The following is an 18,285-nucleotide window of genomic DNA, read 5'->3' as shown; positions in this document are numbered from 1 at the left end:
TGTCAGCATGCACATTATTTAGTATGAGTAGTCTCTACTCTCACCAAAGAAAGTTTGATGATTGGATTTCATGTCATGATCTCGCAACATCTCTTCAATGGCAATATGAGCATAAATTAAAATTGTGTTACATACACCATATTTCTTTTGTAAACAAGTGTACAAGTCACATTTTTAATCAATCTTTTCCTTAATTAGATGTACGGCTTGCTCGATATTTTGTTTGCTCAAAAATGTTCGCTCGGTGTTTGGTAAAACTCTAGAAAGATCGCAACTTATACTAGGTCAACAACCACCATTGGTAGAAAACAATGCAATACAGATCAAGTATGCATCCTAAAGGACACGTGGATGAGCAGACCTTAGTACCAATTACACCATAGAATGAAGCTAGCTCACCTACCATGGAAGCGTAGGAAGACTCGTACAATCAACCACCACCTTCCATGGTTGAACCAATATATTACGTACCTCTAGATGAAGTACCTTTGTACTTTATTACAAACCAAGGGGCTAGGTCACCCATGATAAAAACCTATTTCTAAACCAAAAACGAGAAATTGTCATAATTATGGATCGGATGATCATCGGAAAAATGATTTTCCTAAACCTAAAATGCCATACCAATTGAGGTTTATGCATGCAATGTGGCAAAAAGGAAGCCATTATCCAGAGGATTTTCCTAGAAACCTAGATAACAAAGAAAAAATGACAATAAACATAGTCAATTTTTTGCCTCCCTCTTAGTTACTCTAATAGCTCCAATCAAAGTAGCCACGAGAGCACAAGCCAAAAAGTACAAACAAAACAATGTGGAGGAGTCAGATAGTAGTAAGAAATCCTCACAAGAATACAAGAGAAGGAGATGTCAAGCTTATGAGCCTAGAACACAAAAATAGAGAGAAGAAATTGAGGAAAGAGCTCAAGAGTTGTTCCATGGATGAACTTAGTCAACTTCAATAGAGCTCAAAGAATCCAAACCAAAATCAAACGGGTCATACTTGTGGATACAAACTATGAGCCTATCAACGCGACACTAATACCATTCCAAGCAGGACTAAAAGCAGGCCAAACCATGGAAACTAAATGGAAAAATTATCCAATCCCTAGTATCTAAACAATTAAATTGGAAGCTTATTAAAATCTAGTGAGAATCATCCAAGCAATGCTTAAAGCACAAAAACACAAAGCTAAAGTTATTGGGAATCCTACAAAAAAATGAGATAAAATCAAGCCCAATGAAAATAGAGATAGTGAAGACCTAGAGCAGTCTTTAGTTGAAGATGGGAAATTCAAAATCATAGTGTCTGATAGTGAAGGAGGGGAGAGAAATCCCCTAGTGGAGGAAGATTGACGTGAACACATATAGAAGAAGGTGAGAGAGGATAATGATGGAAGCCTAACCCTAAAATTAATTCCAATTGAAAAAGTATGGCTGGCGGACCATCTACCTATAGAATTGGACAAAAATCTTTACATGGAGATTGGGGATCAAAGCGATCAAACCTCTCGAAGACCCAAATATATAAAACTCTACTCTCATTTCTAGGTGAAAACAAATGAAAATCCTTGGAATAAAAGTTTGCCAAACCAAGTCGAGCAAAGCAGACTCTAAAAGTGGGACATCTTAAATCAATAATGTCAACACCCATTCCATGTACCATCAATTTGAGTAAATTATTGAAGCTCAAATCACACCTATGGAGAGATTTGCAAAAAAATATTGAAAAAAGTGGAAATCATTGGACTGACAATGGAAAAAACCAAGAGTTGAAACAAGAAGAACAAACTTGTCAAATTTATTCCTATGAAAAAAGCAGGAGATTATTGGGAAGGAAATGAAAGAAGTACAACACTCCTAGTGGAATATAATGAGGTCAAAACCATGGTAACACTAGATTGTGGGATGGGCATTGCCATAGCCACAAAATTTGTGTGGGAAGCTTGGGGTAGGTCTTTAATAAAATAATCAAGAATGAAATTACAACTGGCAGATAGTCACATTGAATGACCGTTGCGATTATTGAAAAATGTGATAGTGAACTCTTGTGGGATCTACTACCAACATACCTTTGTCATTGTAGATTTTTAGAGAGAAATTCAACAGAAAATCATTTTGGGACGACCATTTATGAGATAAGTCCAACTAATTTAAGATTGGGAAAATGATTACTTATACCTGAGAAAAGTAAGATCGGTACAAGGGTGAGTTTGAAGGATCATTCTTGAAAGGATGTCATAAAAACACGAATCCAAGAATTTGATTCCAATTCTTCAGCTAAAACTAAACTGCCACCATGGTGGATAAAGAAAGACATTCCTATTTGGATATGTGGAGCCTCGAAGAATGGGAGTTTAAAGCGAGAAGATTTTATTTCAGACCAAGATGTCAATGATGTGGACTATGTGCTAAGAACCCTTCCCTGAACATCTTTTTGAACAATTTGAAGGGACTTAAATATCGGCAACCATGAATTTTTGTGCAATAAGTCCACCCCCATCGTATTATAGGATGAGGAGGGCTATGATATTATGCTCATTGAAACAACACCTCTACTCCAAAAACAAAAAACCATCTTTAGGATTCCATAGGCAATACTTAGAATTTGCTTCTCCATCGTCAATGAAAAAACATTTCTTGGATTTTACATCTACTTGTCTAAGTGCATGAAGACCTCACATCCAAATACTTTGAGAAATGCATAGTTCATTTTTTAATCTATCCATGCCTCTTTTGGAATTCCTCTATCCAATGATGTTGAGGGTGATTGGTTTATCAAGTAGACGGATCTACTTATTGCTATCTCCTAAAGCTCAAGTGGAAAACCTATAGGCATCCACATGCTTCTTTCTTGCTCCATGATTGTCATGTTTATCCTTTCTGACACTCCGTTTTGTTGAGGTATCCTTGGTGTTGTCTTCTACCTTTGAACGCCATTGCTAGCACAAAAGCTTTCAAATGCTTGGCTACAATACTCTCCTCCATTGTCAAATCTAAGACATTTCAGCTTAGTACCGGCTTCATTTTCCACAAAGGCTTTCTACCTTTGAAATATTGAAAACACATTGGATTTACTTTGCATCAGTGCCCATATGTCTTCCTAGTTGTATCACCTATAAATGTCACATAATACAATGAACCACCACAGGATGGTGTTCTAGCAAGACCCCATACATCAAAATGAACCAATTCAAGCCTTTTGATTTTCCTTTAATTTCCTACTTTAAGAAATTTTACCCTCCTTTGTGTACCAAAAACATAGTCCTTATAGAACTCTAGCTCTATTTCCTTCAAACCTAGTAGAGGTTTCTTTGATTGGAGCATTTGCATTCATTTGGCACTCATGTGTCCAAGCCAATAGTATCATACTGCACCATTAACTTCTATAGATGTTGCACAAATGGAAGATTGTGTGCGAATCATACACGAGTAGATTGTAACCACCTTTTTCCCCTTTGCAACCACCAAAGATCCTTTTGATATCTTCCATCGATTGTTTTCAAATGCAACACTATGGTCTTCAGTGTCCAATAGACTTGTAGAGATTTTTGCAAAGAGAGGGAACATACCTAACATCTTTAAGCTTCGATTCATTTTCAATTTCAATTTCAAAATTTGTGCCTTTGTCAACAATTTCATGCTATCATACATATGTGGTAGTCATGTGTGTGAACACACTTAGGACCGTGAGGGGCATTTTTTCCCTCACTAGGAGGTTTCCCCCCCTGCATTATTGTATATACACCCATTATTCTAGGGTTAACTTATCTTTCCATTGTGCGGTAAGTAAAACACTCTCTGTTGTGTGCCTTGAGCTTCCTTCGTCTTCTCCAAGCTATGTGTGTTTCCTTACAACCCTATTTCCAACAATTGGTATCATAGCAGGTTGCATCCTCCTGCGCCTCGTCATCAGCATCGTGAACACATGCCTGCTCACTTTCTCCTATTTCAATGAGCTCTGGTGAGTGTCCGTGAAGGTCAAAAAATACTTTGGAAGATCTTGAAGAGCTTGGTCTACTCAGACTTTTCATTTGGGCTCATTTTGGCCTCCGTTTTCACTACAGCCATTGCTACGTAGGCTATTTCATCATTTTGTGCAGAATTTTTGTTAGTGTCATTTTTTGCATAAAAAACCCTTTGCAGTCTACTTTGGGTTGTGGTATATATCAAGCATTAGTCCCACTTTGTTTCTCCTCTTTTTGGGAAGTTTTCACATCAGGTGCAGGCATTCGCCATGGCTGACAAAAACACAAATGTGTTCAAGATGTTTGTTCTTGAGGATGGGGACAATTATTCAATGTGGGCTTACATGATGCAACATGTTCTTATGTCAAAGGGTATCTGGAATCTTGTGCAGGGCATTGATGTATGTCCTTGTTCTGTGGATACAAGCGATGTTGAGAACGTTGCAGGTTTTGGTGGCAGGATTGCTATTGCTAGAGTTGTTTTGCCTATGGCTGAGCAGGCTCATTGAGATAGAGATGTGCATGATCATGCATTGATTGCATTATCTATAAAGTGCACTATTACTCCTCACTTTGTTCAACTAAATCTACAAAAATGGCTTAGGATATTTTGGTTGGTCTTTATGCAAGTTGCAATGAGACGAAAATCATTACCATTGCTGCGTAAAGAGCTGGAATTGAAGATTATGCATGAGGAAGATGAAATGGAAACTTTCCTTGCTGGTATCAAAAAACTAACTATATGTTGTCATGACACAATTTTATCATTTACATTCACACACCCATAGAAATTATGAAAAGCTTCAAAATTTTCTATTTAAGGAGAATTTTGGACACAATTATGAAGAATTCACGATAGAAAGTTTTGGACACAATTATGAAGAGTTTAGACTGCATGTATAAAAAATTTGGATTCCATGATATGGACGCTATCATCCCTTACAAAACTATCAGCACACAATCAAAATTGATAGTTTTCAAGAAATTTTGATGTAAGCTACACATTTACCATGTTAATCCTATCAATTTGACAATAATGAGTTGAATATAACCGTGTCTCATAATGAGCTTGATTCCAATAAAATCGACAAATAATCCCAATGTTTCATTGCTTGCTCTTTGGGGTATTATGCACGCTAAAACTCAAGGAAAAATGGTCATATGACATGGAATCCATATGCAAAATCAGACTTGTGTTTATATTGCATATAACTTGCTTAAAAAATCACCAAATTGCAAAAATTGTCAATAAATTAGCACGTGTAGATTTAAGTTGAAAAACAAACATACCCTTTTCCATAAAAGCACACAAACATATTGGAAAGTACTTTTGCTAGTTATATAGCACTCTAAACCTCACCAAGATGAGTTGTAGTCATTTGCCAATTTATGAAAAACTACAAAAAAACAACATACATTTTTTGGCATAGTTTAGGTTGAAAACTCCTTTGCGAGCACAAGGTAAAGGTGAAATCTTTAGTCCAAAAAAAATTGCCATTGTTTTTTACAAGTCTTAAGCAAACTTCTTGGATATAGAATGCTTCAAAATTTAGATTGCATCTCTTTAATAATTCTTGAAAGTTGCTCACTATGAAGAGGACATAAAAGTGTCTCGGGACATAAATATGCATGCCATGTTACCAATCTAGCGTTAAGCCCTTATAAAGTAGTATAAGCCTGCATGAATCACTTTTTGGGTGTTTGATTTTTTTCTAAAATTCTAGGGAAGCACTTGTAGGAAACATAACAGCAATTGGGGTCTTCTTTTCTATTTATTTACTAATCGGATAAGTGGTGTATGGATCTTAATTATGAGATCACTACGGCATAAGAGAGGGATGCAATATGCCATTGTGAATTTATTGAGAGCCTTGTTGAGGAGCTCAGGAGGGGTGTGGTGCACACCATAACCCCCATACCACATGTTGCAGAGCAACCTTGATCAATACTACTTATATGAGTGGTGATTGTGTGAGTTGCAGCTTGCCATTGGAGGTAGAGGAAGTTGTTTGTGGGAATCTACATGCTAACTTGAATGCATCGCATCGATACAAACCCCTTTTGCTTTGCACCTATGTGTGCTACAAGAAATACATGCGTGCATCAGATACTAGAAAATGGTCCCTAATATTGGTAGGTCCCGAAAGGCTATGCAGCACAACACAAAGAAAAGCAGGAGATTAGGCCTATAGACTTTGTTTCTTATTTTAGTAATGGTCAACTTTTGGTGTAGAGGAGTATTATATAGGTTAGGCTTGTAAATTTTGTTTCTTATTAGTGATGATCCATTTTTTACTTGTAGAGGAGTATTCTCTCGGTTTCAAGTAGGGGACAAAAGCATACCAAGAGTAGACAATAGCTTCCATTTCTGACAGGCTTGCTAGAGTTGCATCTTCCCATATCCCACATTTTGTAGTAGGGATGAGAAGACAACAAGGAATACATACAACTCTTTGAGCTTAATAATGTTCTTGTGCCTTCGAAAGAAAGTGATCAGTAAACTTAGCACGAGAATGAGCTAGTGTTGGTGGAGGAGACAACTCTGTAGCTATCAATGGATCAATTGAACAAGGTGGAGACACTTGGTTATGAAGTGAAGTCTTGAGTCTCAACCAACTACAGACGTTGAGGAACCCAATGGTCTCCAGCTAGGATGATGGATGTACAAACACTGAGTGAGATGGTAGCGAAGTGGAGAAACTAAAAGTGAGGCATTAAGAGCCACAAGGGGGACACATCACAGAATAGGAAGAGAACGAGTGCGGAGGGAAAGAGGTTGCAGACAAGAATACATGTCATGTACTTGTTCATATGCCCTAGAGAAAAAAAGTTGTTAACCCGCTCATGTCCGTACCTCTAGTTCACATATGCCGAAAACTAGGGCATGTAAAAGCGCATAATGCTTTGTCTTGTTTTGTATTTCCTTTTGGAGAGGTTGGACATGGGTTGGATGTTCAAGAATTTGTCCCTCTCTCCCAATGAACCCCACACTTTAATTGATATCATGGAATATTGAGGGCATAAAAATGAAAGAAAAGCAAGAAAAGCTCTGGTAGTGCATGAAGAGGAGAAAGGATATAAAACAATGCAAGTTTCTATTTGTGAAAGCCTTATGCCTCTTTCTTGCCATATGTCCCTTTCTTGCATTAATGTTCAAGTTAATTCAAACAATTGTTTCACCATTGTTAATAGTTGATCTTTCATTTTTTGATGATTTGAGCCCTATTGCCTTGTATAGGGAGGAAGATGGCATTTGAGATTAATGAGAAGGTCAACATAATGAAGATCGAGAGGATTACACGGACTTACGTGACACCATCCAAATTCAAGAAGAAGGATTCAATAGTAGGTTGTCCAAGATTTTTCCTTGATGTTATCAAAGTGAAGATTTCTCTAGGGTACACTACATCAGTATGGATGTAGAAGAGTTATTCCTAAAGGCTACCACCATGGAAACCGTATTTATCTAGGGCAACAAGTTGCTAAGCAACCTCAACCAGTGTGTTAAGATTGCATTTCCCTCATCCCACAAGTGATTGAAGGGTTGTGTAGGACAAAAGATTTGCAGTGTTCGTAGTCTCGCTTTTCCATCAAGGAAGCCTATTTTTTCAAAGAATCCATATCATTTTTTAGGAGTTGTAGCCCCAATTAAATGTAGACAATACCTTGATTGTAGATAACTCTCTGTAGTAAGGATGGTTGTGCTTCTAAAAGCATGTGAAACATTCATTTTTTGCTGCAAAATTCATCCCCATTGAGGTTAATACTTGTTAAGATGGATTATGAAATGAAATAATAATGGAATCTGAAACATTTTTGAACAAACGAGGAGACTCTAGCAGAGTATGGAGAAAGTCCATACATTATTTTGGTAATCCAAGCTCAATACTTTCATCCTTTTTTCTGTGTGAAAAATGATGAGCTTCTCTATTTTTGGCTTTGAATTTGTTTGCATGGACCATCTCAAAACCTATTTATGCTTATAATGTGCATGGAAGCTAATAGAAACTCTTTCCGTTAGATTATCCATTTACGCTGCTAATTCCAAATTGTAGGAGAAGAAAGAGGTGAAAGGACATCACATACACAATTTGTGAGGTGTCATAAATAAGAACACACACACACACAATTGCTTTAAAAATAAGCTTGTGATATTTTCTTTAGACTACTTGTGATTACTAGGCCTAAGTGAATCTTCACCTCGTTTTATATTGAAGCAAGTATGTATGCACTATAGTAAAGAAAGGGAGAATCCAAGATTCCCTAGAGATGCGTATTCTCTTTAAAATTGTCTCCCTTGATTAGCACCTGGGTTTTTCCTAGAAGCAGATGCCTCCTTCCACTAGCGCCTGAGTTTTTTCCAAAAGCAGATGCGTGCAATGCTAAATGTCGGAGGCGATGTGGCAGCGTGCACGAATCTTGAATTCGGGGGACATACACTCTCTCTCACACACACATGTACTGCACGAAGGTGCTCTCTGTTGGGAGAATTCCGAGAGAACGGTTGCTTGAACAATTTAAATTTCCTCACACACATACCCATAAACCTCTCACCATCTCTCTCAAAACCCAAGTACACACACCTACACTAGGACACCATACATACACGCACATAGAATAGACTTGATAGTGAAAGATTGTAAGAGAAGGAGTTGTAAACATGATTTGTAAATACAGAGCATATCATAAGAGTGGAGAGAGAGGAATTTTGCACATGAATGGCCTAAAGATTGTAGCCCCAAACACCATGGCATCTCTTGTGGAGTTTGGTATCTAATTTTTATTCTTAGCTTATTGGTGGCAAAAATTGGAGGCCGCTCTTTACACTTAGTTCCACTTTATTCTATGAGTGGTGGCTATCACTTATTACATGATCCTCTATAAGGTGAGTTCTCACCAACTATTTACAAGGGAGCCATAGTGGCTTATTGGCAAAATGAACTATAACACTTTGCAAATGAAAATGACTGAGAGAATTATTTATTGTCGGCACCTTCTCTTCAACTCTTAGACTTCCAATCTATCTAGCATCAATTCACCATTAAAAATAAAAAGACGGCACAATAATTAACCATTACACATCAGCTATCCCAATTGTAGTAACCACATAAAACACAAGGGTGCCCAATCTTGTAACACACACTCTCTCTGTCCATCTACAACACGAGGTTGTGAGCATTCTATACCTGTAGGTATGTTGTGAGACGATACCTTGGTTATTCCATGTGTACGTGTATGTGTATGTGTGTGTGTGTAGGGAGACTATGTATGTAGGGTCTAAAAGGCAACATGTTGTGGGGCAGCCATACTTGGTCAATGCATGTGTGTGTGTGTGTGTTTGGGAGGAGGGGACGAATGTGCGTGTGAGCGTGTGGGCCGAATGTTTGGCAAAAAAGGAAGGGGGAGGGAAGTACAAGAAATGTGTGGGTTGGAGGGCAGCGTAAACAAAGCTTTAGAGCGTGTGGGCCGAATGTTTGGCAAAAAAGGAAGGGGGAGGGAAGTACAAGAAATGTGTGGGTTGGAGGGCAACGTAAACAAAGCTTTAGTGAGTGGAAGCATGGTATCTTTCTTTCGTTAACTAAAGTAGATGTTTTTTTGTTAGACACTCGATAACATCTGTTGCGCATGCAATTGTGCAGGCGGGATGTCGCGATTAAGAGAAGTGGCACGTGTTGCTCATGTCCAGCCCGCCAACCCGTCGAGGAAGAGAAGGGGTCAGCCTCCTCTATCGGCCAAAGACAGGGTGGTGAAAGCGGAGTTAAGAAGGCCAAAAAATCTTGTGGAGGTCAGTGTGATCGTGGCTATAGGGGAGGATGCTATAGACGTGACATTGCTACGTCGAGTGTATGAGTTCTTACTAAGGGAGACTCTCAATGAAGTATGCTTGGTGGAGGGGGGGGGGAAGCTCTGTTTGTTTTGTAGGCGTAATCGAGGGTGATTACAATTCTTTCAAGAGGGGGGTATGTCACAAAACTGGTGATGTGGCACCCTTCTTATGGCCAGAGGATGAGGGGTCCCTGAAATGCGCCGACAGGCTGTATGCAGCATGCCCAAAAATCCTACCAAAATTCGCACTCACAATACATACACTTTCAAAATTACATTGATGACATGGCAGTCCGCACGCTTCGTGGAAATTACACTAGCTGTTTTTAATGGGGAGATTTTGAGCCAAGCTTTTGGAGATTATTGCTTTTGAGTTTGAGAAGCTTTTGGGGCTTTGCTTTTAGCATCCCTTGTAAATTCTTTATAAGTGGCCTTTGGGGCTCACTTCTCAGAGCATCTGGACGCACAGTCTGAGAGTGAGCACGCGCGGGCTCTCTTTGTACTTTGCACACAAATTAATATAAAAAGAAATATTGAAAGGGGCATGAGTCTTTGGGGCCAATACCTCTCATACCACCTGCACTTCCAGATGGTTGTGTGGTGGTTTGTAGCTCCCTTGTGGCAATCAACAAGTGCTTGAAAGCGTACTTGGCGTGGGACAAGAGGAACCCTTCTAGGGGGATTGTTCTTTGCCAAGCTTTGTAGCAAAAGGAAATGCAAACATTCCAAGGTATGGTGGGCTATTGCTTGAAGGACGAAGGCAAGCCACACTTCCAGAAGATAGAGCACAACATCACTATGGACGATATCAAAAAGGGTATTGAGTTGTTCACTATGTATGCGGTAGATGACATGAAGAACCGCGCATGTCTCACACACAACAACATTGTTGATCGTGCGTTGATGTTCTAGAAATTCAAGATGCTGTAGCATCCCTTGGGTGTGGATTTCTTGACCACCTTGCACAAAATGAGCTGCACTTGGAAGCACTAATGTGCCTAAATAAAATAAAAGTAATGTGGACATGCATGGTTTTCCCGACTAGCACTTCCTACCAAGAAGTGGTCACCATATTCATGTTGGACTGTGTGTACGCAAATAGCCAGCCTCGCATAGACTGGTTCAGAACCCATTGGAAAAAAATAGGAAGGTAATGTAGTGAGCATACTTTGCTGAGTTGCACCATTTTTGTGGCCTTGACTATCTCTTGTGTGTGAAGCAAAGACCTCACGGACACTACCCCGGCTTGTGCACTCGCTGTTGTTGCCGAGCTGAACGAGCAAAGGGAGAGAGAGAGCAGGGATCAGAGACCACTACATTCCCTTTGGTGCACCGGACTGGTGTCACTATGGTTGCCTCTTGAAAATGTGATTCTCTCCTCAGCAAGGTGATTTTTTGCTTTGCTTGCAAGATGTGCTAACAAATTGTTGCTTTGCATGCAGGAAAACATGGACAACAAAAGCCCGTCGCTCGGGTTCTCCAACACACAAGTGGACAAATCCCCCATTGCTCTAGAGAAGGAAATGTTGGAGAAGCCACAAGAGATGCTCATCAAAGTATGGAAGGAGCTACATGAGCAAAGCTATGTGCATGTTGAGTCGCTTCAAAACTCTGTAGACAATTATGAAGTTAAAGTAATTGATGTACAAATTTGCCAGGTGTCGGAGCAAATCTTATCCTTGAGGCAGGAGGTTGTTTCCCTTAAAGTGCAACTCAATAAACTCAATGCACTTATAATTAGGTTCAATAACAGTTTGTATGCACAAAACATGTAGTTCAGGGTTGGGTTGTGTGAATTTCATGTTCTCCTCTCTTCCTTTTGAAAAAAGTTTTTGTTGTGGCACAATAACCTTTAAGTCCATGCAGCTATAAAAAGGAGCTAGTTCAGTTGGTTGAGCACTCGACCGCCATGATCTGGGTCATGTGTTTGAGTGCAGCCAATCGACCCTAGTAGCGCTCACAGTCGTTTGTATCGCCTCTCACGAGATATGTGCAATTTGCTACACAAAGGTTCATGCAACTATAAAAAAAACTCTTCCATTTTCAACACAGATTCCATGAACACTTGCTCTACACTAAGGATATGTCACAAAGATTCCAAAGAATCTCCTAGTTAATGAATTTATTTTCATCCTTGCCATTTTGTAACGAGTATGCGGTACGTAGCGCCTACTATCCATGACACTATCTAGCACGGGTCTTAATGACCCAGGGACAATGGGATCGACGACGCATGCTACTGCGCGCAAATTTCGAGGAAGAGTGACACCTAACAAAAGGTCAACGTGGTGATCCACCGGCTTATGCACGCGATTTGAACCCAAGACCTCACACACGGCAACCCAATGTTCTAACCACGCGCCCACATGGGATTTCTTGTCCTTAAGGGCATTCACTCCCTTATAAAGTGAACTCGGATAACGAAAAAAATAAACACGAACAAAAAAAGTAAACACAAACAAATTAGACGGCATCCAAGCTTTGCGAAAAACGTGCTTCACTTTAGCGCTGTCGATCCCACCGCTTGCACTTCATTTAATATCACGTGTCAAATAGTGTTGCGGGCGTGCTATTGGCTTATAAAAACCTATCGTCTGTATTGCCTAATGGTCTGGTGGCACTTTTGAAAATTTACTTTCCAGATGATACGTTTATATATATAAGTTACTATCTAAACTAACATACTATGGCCGTTGTAGTTGCCTTGCCACGTGTCTCAATATAAGCGAAAGTTGAAAGCCACAATTAGATGGTTAAAAAAAATTAAACGTTTGCATAGCTGGAAATAGCCGCCGGCGCCTTTCTTGCATTAAAGGCTTACTGCATGCTGCCAAAGAATTTTATTAGTGCGCTGCCAAGGAATTTTATCAAGCCGCTACACGTTATTGCCAAGTGCGGAGAACTGTGAGAGAGAGAGAGAGAGAGAGAGAGAGAGAGAGAGAGAGAGAGAGAGAGAGGCACGTCGAGCAGCTGGGCGTCTCCATCGCCAAGCCATCTCCTTCTAGGTGAGCTATATTATGTTGTGTATCTCTGCGTTATTGCTTGCAAGTGCAGACCTGTGTTATTCCTCTCTCTCTATCTAGAGCGTGAAGAGTGCGTGTGTGTGTGTGTGTGTGAACCAGTCGCTGTCTCTGGTGGAGTTGTTGTAGCTGAAGCAGAAGAGATCCATGCCCTCCTCACCTCTCTCTCACCCGTGCTGCACTCTCTCTCTCTTCTCTCTCTCTCTCTCTCTCTCTCTCTCTCTCTCTCTCTCTCTCTCTCTCTCTCTCTCTCTCTCTCTCTCTCTCTCTCTCTCTCTCTCTCTCTCTCTCTCTCTCTCTCTCTCTCTCTCTCTCTCTCTCTCTCTCTCTCTCTCTCTCTCTCTCTCTCTCTCTCTCTCTCTCTCTCAGCGAAGACACACACACACACACACACACATGGTGAAAGGAAGTTGCACCCTGCGCCCTGCTGCTCTTGCGCTACATGTTGCTTGCTGCTGCGGTCTGCTGCTGCTGTTGCGTTCTGTTGTTGTTGTTGCACTGTGTGTTGTTGTTGTTGTTGTCCTCCTGTCTCTGCTGCGCTGCTGTTGCTACTACTTGCCGTCGCTAATCTGCTGCTGCTCTGCTACCGCTACTATTGCGCTACCGCTGTCGCTGCTGTTGCGCTATCGTCGCCGCCACCGTTGCACTGCGGCTGTTGTTGATGTGGCGTTGTTATTGCTGCGATGCTGTTGTGCTTTCCTGCTACGCCCCGCTCCTGTACATCTTGCTGCAATCGCCCCACGGGCTCTTTTGCTATGGGCAGCGGCTGCAGGAGCTCATGTGTCCTTGCCCAACGACATCATAGACAAGCTACCGAGTTGTAGAAGTCGTAGAGCATGTCTAGAGGAGACAACGAGACAGAGTGGCGGTATTATGAGTGGAGGAGCTGGAGTTGGGATGCCATATGGCGGTCAACATCTTGACAGCCTCCTATCAGAGCAACCCCTTGCTTAAGATTGGAGCCGTCATAGTAGTAGCGCCACTGCAAATGCCTTCTTGAAAGTTTCTACAATGTAGTCTATCTTCTGTTATGAGATAGAATGAAATGAGTTGTTATAGAAAAGTCTACTCTGTGTGTGTGTGTGTGTGTGTGTGTGTGTGTGTGAGAGAGAGAGAGAGAGAGAGGGAGAAAAGAAAACTTATCTTAATATTAACAAACGTCTTCTGTGCACAGAGAGAGAGGGAGAGAGAGAAATGAAAAGTTATAGTAATATTAAGATCTTCTAGAGAGAGAGAGAGAGATACAATGAAATGAAATGAAATGTTATGTTATTTTTATCAACTGCACCCACACGCAAATCAAAGCGAGTGCTTTCGATCATTATTGAGGTGTTCGCGAAGCAAGATGATGTTTTTCATTCAATGGAATGTTCTATCAACAACCTCACCTTAACATTCTCTTTCTTAGTGAGGCAGCAAGTACGCAAACCAAGGCGAGGAGTGCGTGAAGCAGCTCAACCAGGTAGCTTTTTTGAAAATTAGGTTTAAATTCATTTCAATATTTTGATTATTGAATTATTCAATCATTTGTACATTTAAATTTAGAGATTAAAGATACACTCACACACACATAGAAAGAAAAAAAAAGACCAAAAACAATGAAAAAAGGGGGTTAGAGAGAGAGAGAGAGAGGGGGGTGATGAAATGTTTTAGTAATGTCTTCATGGTGCCAAAATAACCTATGAGAGAGAGGAGAGAGAGATGACAATGACATGTTTGCTATTGTAAATTAACCTTGTAATTTAAAAAGATTCGTTAAGATACACACTCACACAAAGATGACAGTATTGAATGAAATGTTATGCTGATGTGCGCAAAAAGAGTAGATCCATGTGACCATAAAGATAGAAACACACACACACACACACACACACACAAAGAAAGAGAGAGAGAGAGAGAGAGACAGAGAGAGAGAGAGAGCAATCACATAAATTGCTGTGATAAATTAACCTCATTTAAAAAGATTTCATAAAGATACACACACACACACACAAAGATGACAATGAATGAAATGTTACGGTGATGTGTTCAAAGGAGTACATCCATGTGACCATAAAGATAGGTAGAGAGAGGGAGAGAGAGAGTTTCCAAGTGACCATAAAGATAGGTAGAGAGAGGGAGAGAGAGAGAGTTAAATGTGAGTGAGACAAGATGAAATATAGGGGAGAGAGATAGGGGGGGAATATTAAAATGGTATGTTAACTTACTCGAAAGGGTCAAATGGCCTATGAGACTAGGAGAGAGAGAGAGAGAGAGATGAAAGTGAATTGAAATGATATATTGACTTTCTCATGAATGAAACCAATAGATTGTGTCCATACATGTTCACATAGAGAGACACAAAGAGAGACAAAAAGACAAACTAAAAGGCTACACACATGTGTCCATATAGAAAAAGCACACACACACATAGAGAGAGAGAGAGAGAGAGAATGAAATGAATTTAAAATGCACCTATGCATATACACACGCTCACATAGTATACACACACACAATTGTCACAGAGAGAGAGAGAGAGAGAGAGAGAGAGAGAGAGAGAGAAAAGCTTGAAGTTGGAATGCCATGAAAAAGCAGACGCACACATTGAGGCTATGAGGCTACATCCAAAAGACTCCACACACACACACACGCACACACACACACACAGAAATCAAAATAAAACGTCATATGAACATTTCCTATGAGAGTAGACCTAATAAGTTCACCTAGGGCATAGATTTCATGTCATAGAAATGGTTTTCAAAGATCTCGATTATATTATGCCTAGAGAAATCTCTATAGACCTTAGAAATCTTCGAGTAGTCTTGAAAATTAAGGCATAATACTCAAAAGGAAATCCCAAGAGAGCATGGTATTGAACCAAGAGGCCTTGAGTATCTATTGTATGGGCCTTGAACTCAATATTTTCTTCAAGAGGGTGCCTTGAAACTTAAGTGAAATTGATGGTAATTATTCAAGGACCTAAGATGGGAAGATGACCATAATGAGTTTTGAAATAAAGGCATGATACTCAAGAGTGCATTGCAATATTCAAGCTCCTATTCTTGATAATAAGCTCCTACATTTGGGTGTTCTATACATCATGCCACTTGGGGTTGAACTTAAAACCCATGGAACCTGTTTAACTTAAAACCTGTGGTATTGGGTTTGATAACTTTTACCTCATGAAGAGAGTTTCAAGCTTCACGAGGATATGATGTCACCATCATAGAAATAGTCCCAAGAGACCTTGCATATCTATTTTGAGAGTCTTCAACTCAAGTTGCTACTCTAAAGTGTTTTGATTGTGGAATATGTCCAATAGGGACAACCCAACAAGCTCTCAACATCTCTCCATATGCAATTACCAAAGACACATGGGTTATAGTTCAAAAAAAACCACAGCTTGATCATTAATAGATGACCACATGGATAGAGAACTCATAAAACCAAGAGATAGATTCCATAAAGGGTTGAATAGAGAGAAGAACATGTGTGATTGAAAGATCCTATGTTTCTTTCGAACCCTACAAATTTCAAAGGCTACTCTTCAACATGCTTAGTGACCTATGGAGAGAGAGAGAGAGAGAGAGAGAGAGAGAGAGAGAGAGAGAGAGAGAGAGCTAGAGATCTCTAATGCTTTGAGCACTTATGTAAAGAGACGTATTGTAATGTCAAGTTTTGTGGACGAAGTCCTAGAGCAACTACACTTACATTGTCTCTTATTTTATTCCATTTTTTCCATTAGGAACTTTATGGCATCTAGGGTATCTGCTGAATGTTTTGGTCATGGAATGGAAGCAATGGAGATAGTATTGGATCACATAATGATTCATTACTCTCCGGAAAAGAAAGCTGACTTCTTTCAAAGCATTGTTCGAGGTTTCTTTCTGGGTGTTACTATAGAAGAAGCTTGGAGAACCTACGATTGTACTTCCATGACTCGAGATGGGGTACCCTTCCCCCAAGTGTTTGTTAGAATCCAAAATGATCCCAATCAATCGTTTCGCAACCTACGCCTATTGAAAATACGAGTAAAGCTTGGATACTCGGATGCCCTCTACTAGGATTTGAGTTAGGTTGTTGTTCTATCTGTGAAGCCTATAACAAAATTAATGCTATAAAGAGCATTGTTGGACCTGATAAGATAGAGAATCACAAGGAGCCTGCTTTCAAGCGTCCTAGTACTAAACGCTCTTTTCTCATATTCAAATGTAGATGGGGTTGATCATGTATCAAGCAAAACTTTTATTGAATTTTCAAAAATGATTGATGAGCATTTTGGTTTGTTTGCCACTTCTCATGCAATCCTTTGTTATTTCTCACAACTAGATAGAGATGATGTATTTGCTTTGTTTCTTAATAAGCGGGCACTTAAGAAATGAATTTTTTGAGAGAGTTATTTGTTTTATTTGCAAGCATTCAAACCTTTCTCTTTGGTTGTCACATTTCTCTTTGCAACCACTGTAGTTTTTTGTGTACAGTGAAATGGAGATTAGTCATGACATTCCTCTCGCTATTGCAACCAATGGCTTGATATCTTCTCATGTAGCTGCAAGTGCATCAGCTATTCACAGTGTGCGTGCTACAAAGAGAGCAGCTCGATATGTTGGGAGGAATTCTATAAAGCCGATTACTGAAACTCTGTTAGAGATCAAAGCCTCTTGCAATAGGATCGAGACAATGCAAACCAATGTCTCTGATGTGGTTGAAACATTAAGCTCTGCATTGGAGATTGAAAGTGGGATACTCTGGAAATTGCGAGAAGAGGCAAAAGCAAAAAACTTGCAAAGATTAGAGAGTGAGGCATAGTTGAGAGAGAAACTTTCTCAAGTTGAAGATTCTCAAAAGATGATATTGGCATCTATTGAGAATCTTCGAAAAGAGGTTTCAAGAAGTCAACGCGAATCAAAAGGAAGAAATGAAGACAATACTCTTCGACACATTGTGCCACGATTGAGGAGTACTGTCAACAAGTTGAGTGCTTTGTCAAAGGTTCAAGGTTCAAGACTTTCTGATATGCGAGCTACTACAAATAAATTAAGTGCTTTGGCTAGATTAGTTCGACCAAAGCAACGTCAAGTTTCTCAACGACTAATCTTCATAATGGAAGAAATATGTAATGTTATGTTGTATCTTCATCAAATTGATTTTTTTAATTGTGTCGTTATCATTGTGTCAATTGTATTTAGTTTAGAGGAGAGAATTTGACGTTGTTTATATTGATTGTTTATTATGCAAAATGTAGACAAATTTTAATTTTAATTAAAAGTATAGAAAGTAGATTATATGAGATATCTATTTGCACGTGATTTGATAGATGGTATCTAGACCACGTATATTATCACCTGGTCATGCACGATGTAGCCGACTATGTGATGAATCGCGAAAGGAGATACGCCAAATAGCACGAGAGAGAACAAGGCATTCACTACAAAATACAATTGGAACTTTATTGGAGTGCAATGAAAGACAATGCTTGCCTGATGTACAT

The sequence above is a fragment of the Adiantum capillus-veneris genome, chromosome 3 (assembly GCF_014529385.1).
Source record: "Adiantum capillus-veneris isolate H3 chromosome 3, ASM1452938v2, whole genome shotgun sequence".
Taxonomy (NCBI): Eukaryota; Viridiplantae; Streptophyta; class Polypodiopsida; order Polypodiales; family Pteridaceae; genus Adiantum; species Adiantum capillus-veneris.
The sequence above is the reverse complement of the archived record's forward strand: the minus strand, read 5'-3'. Positions refer to the sequence as shown.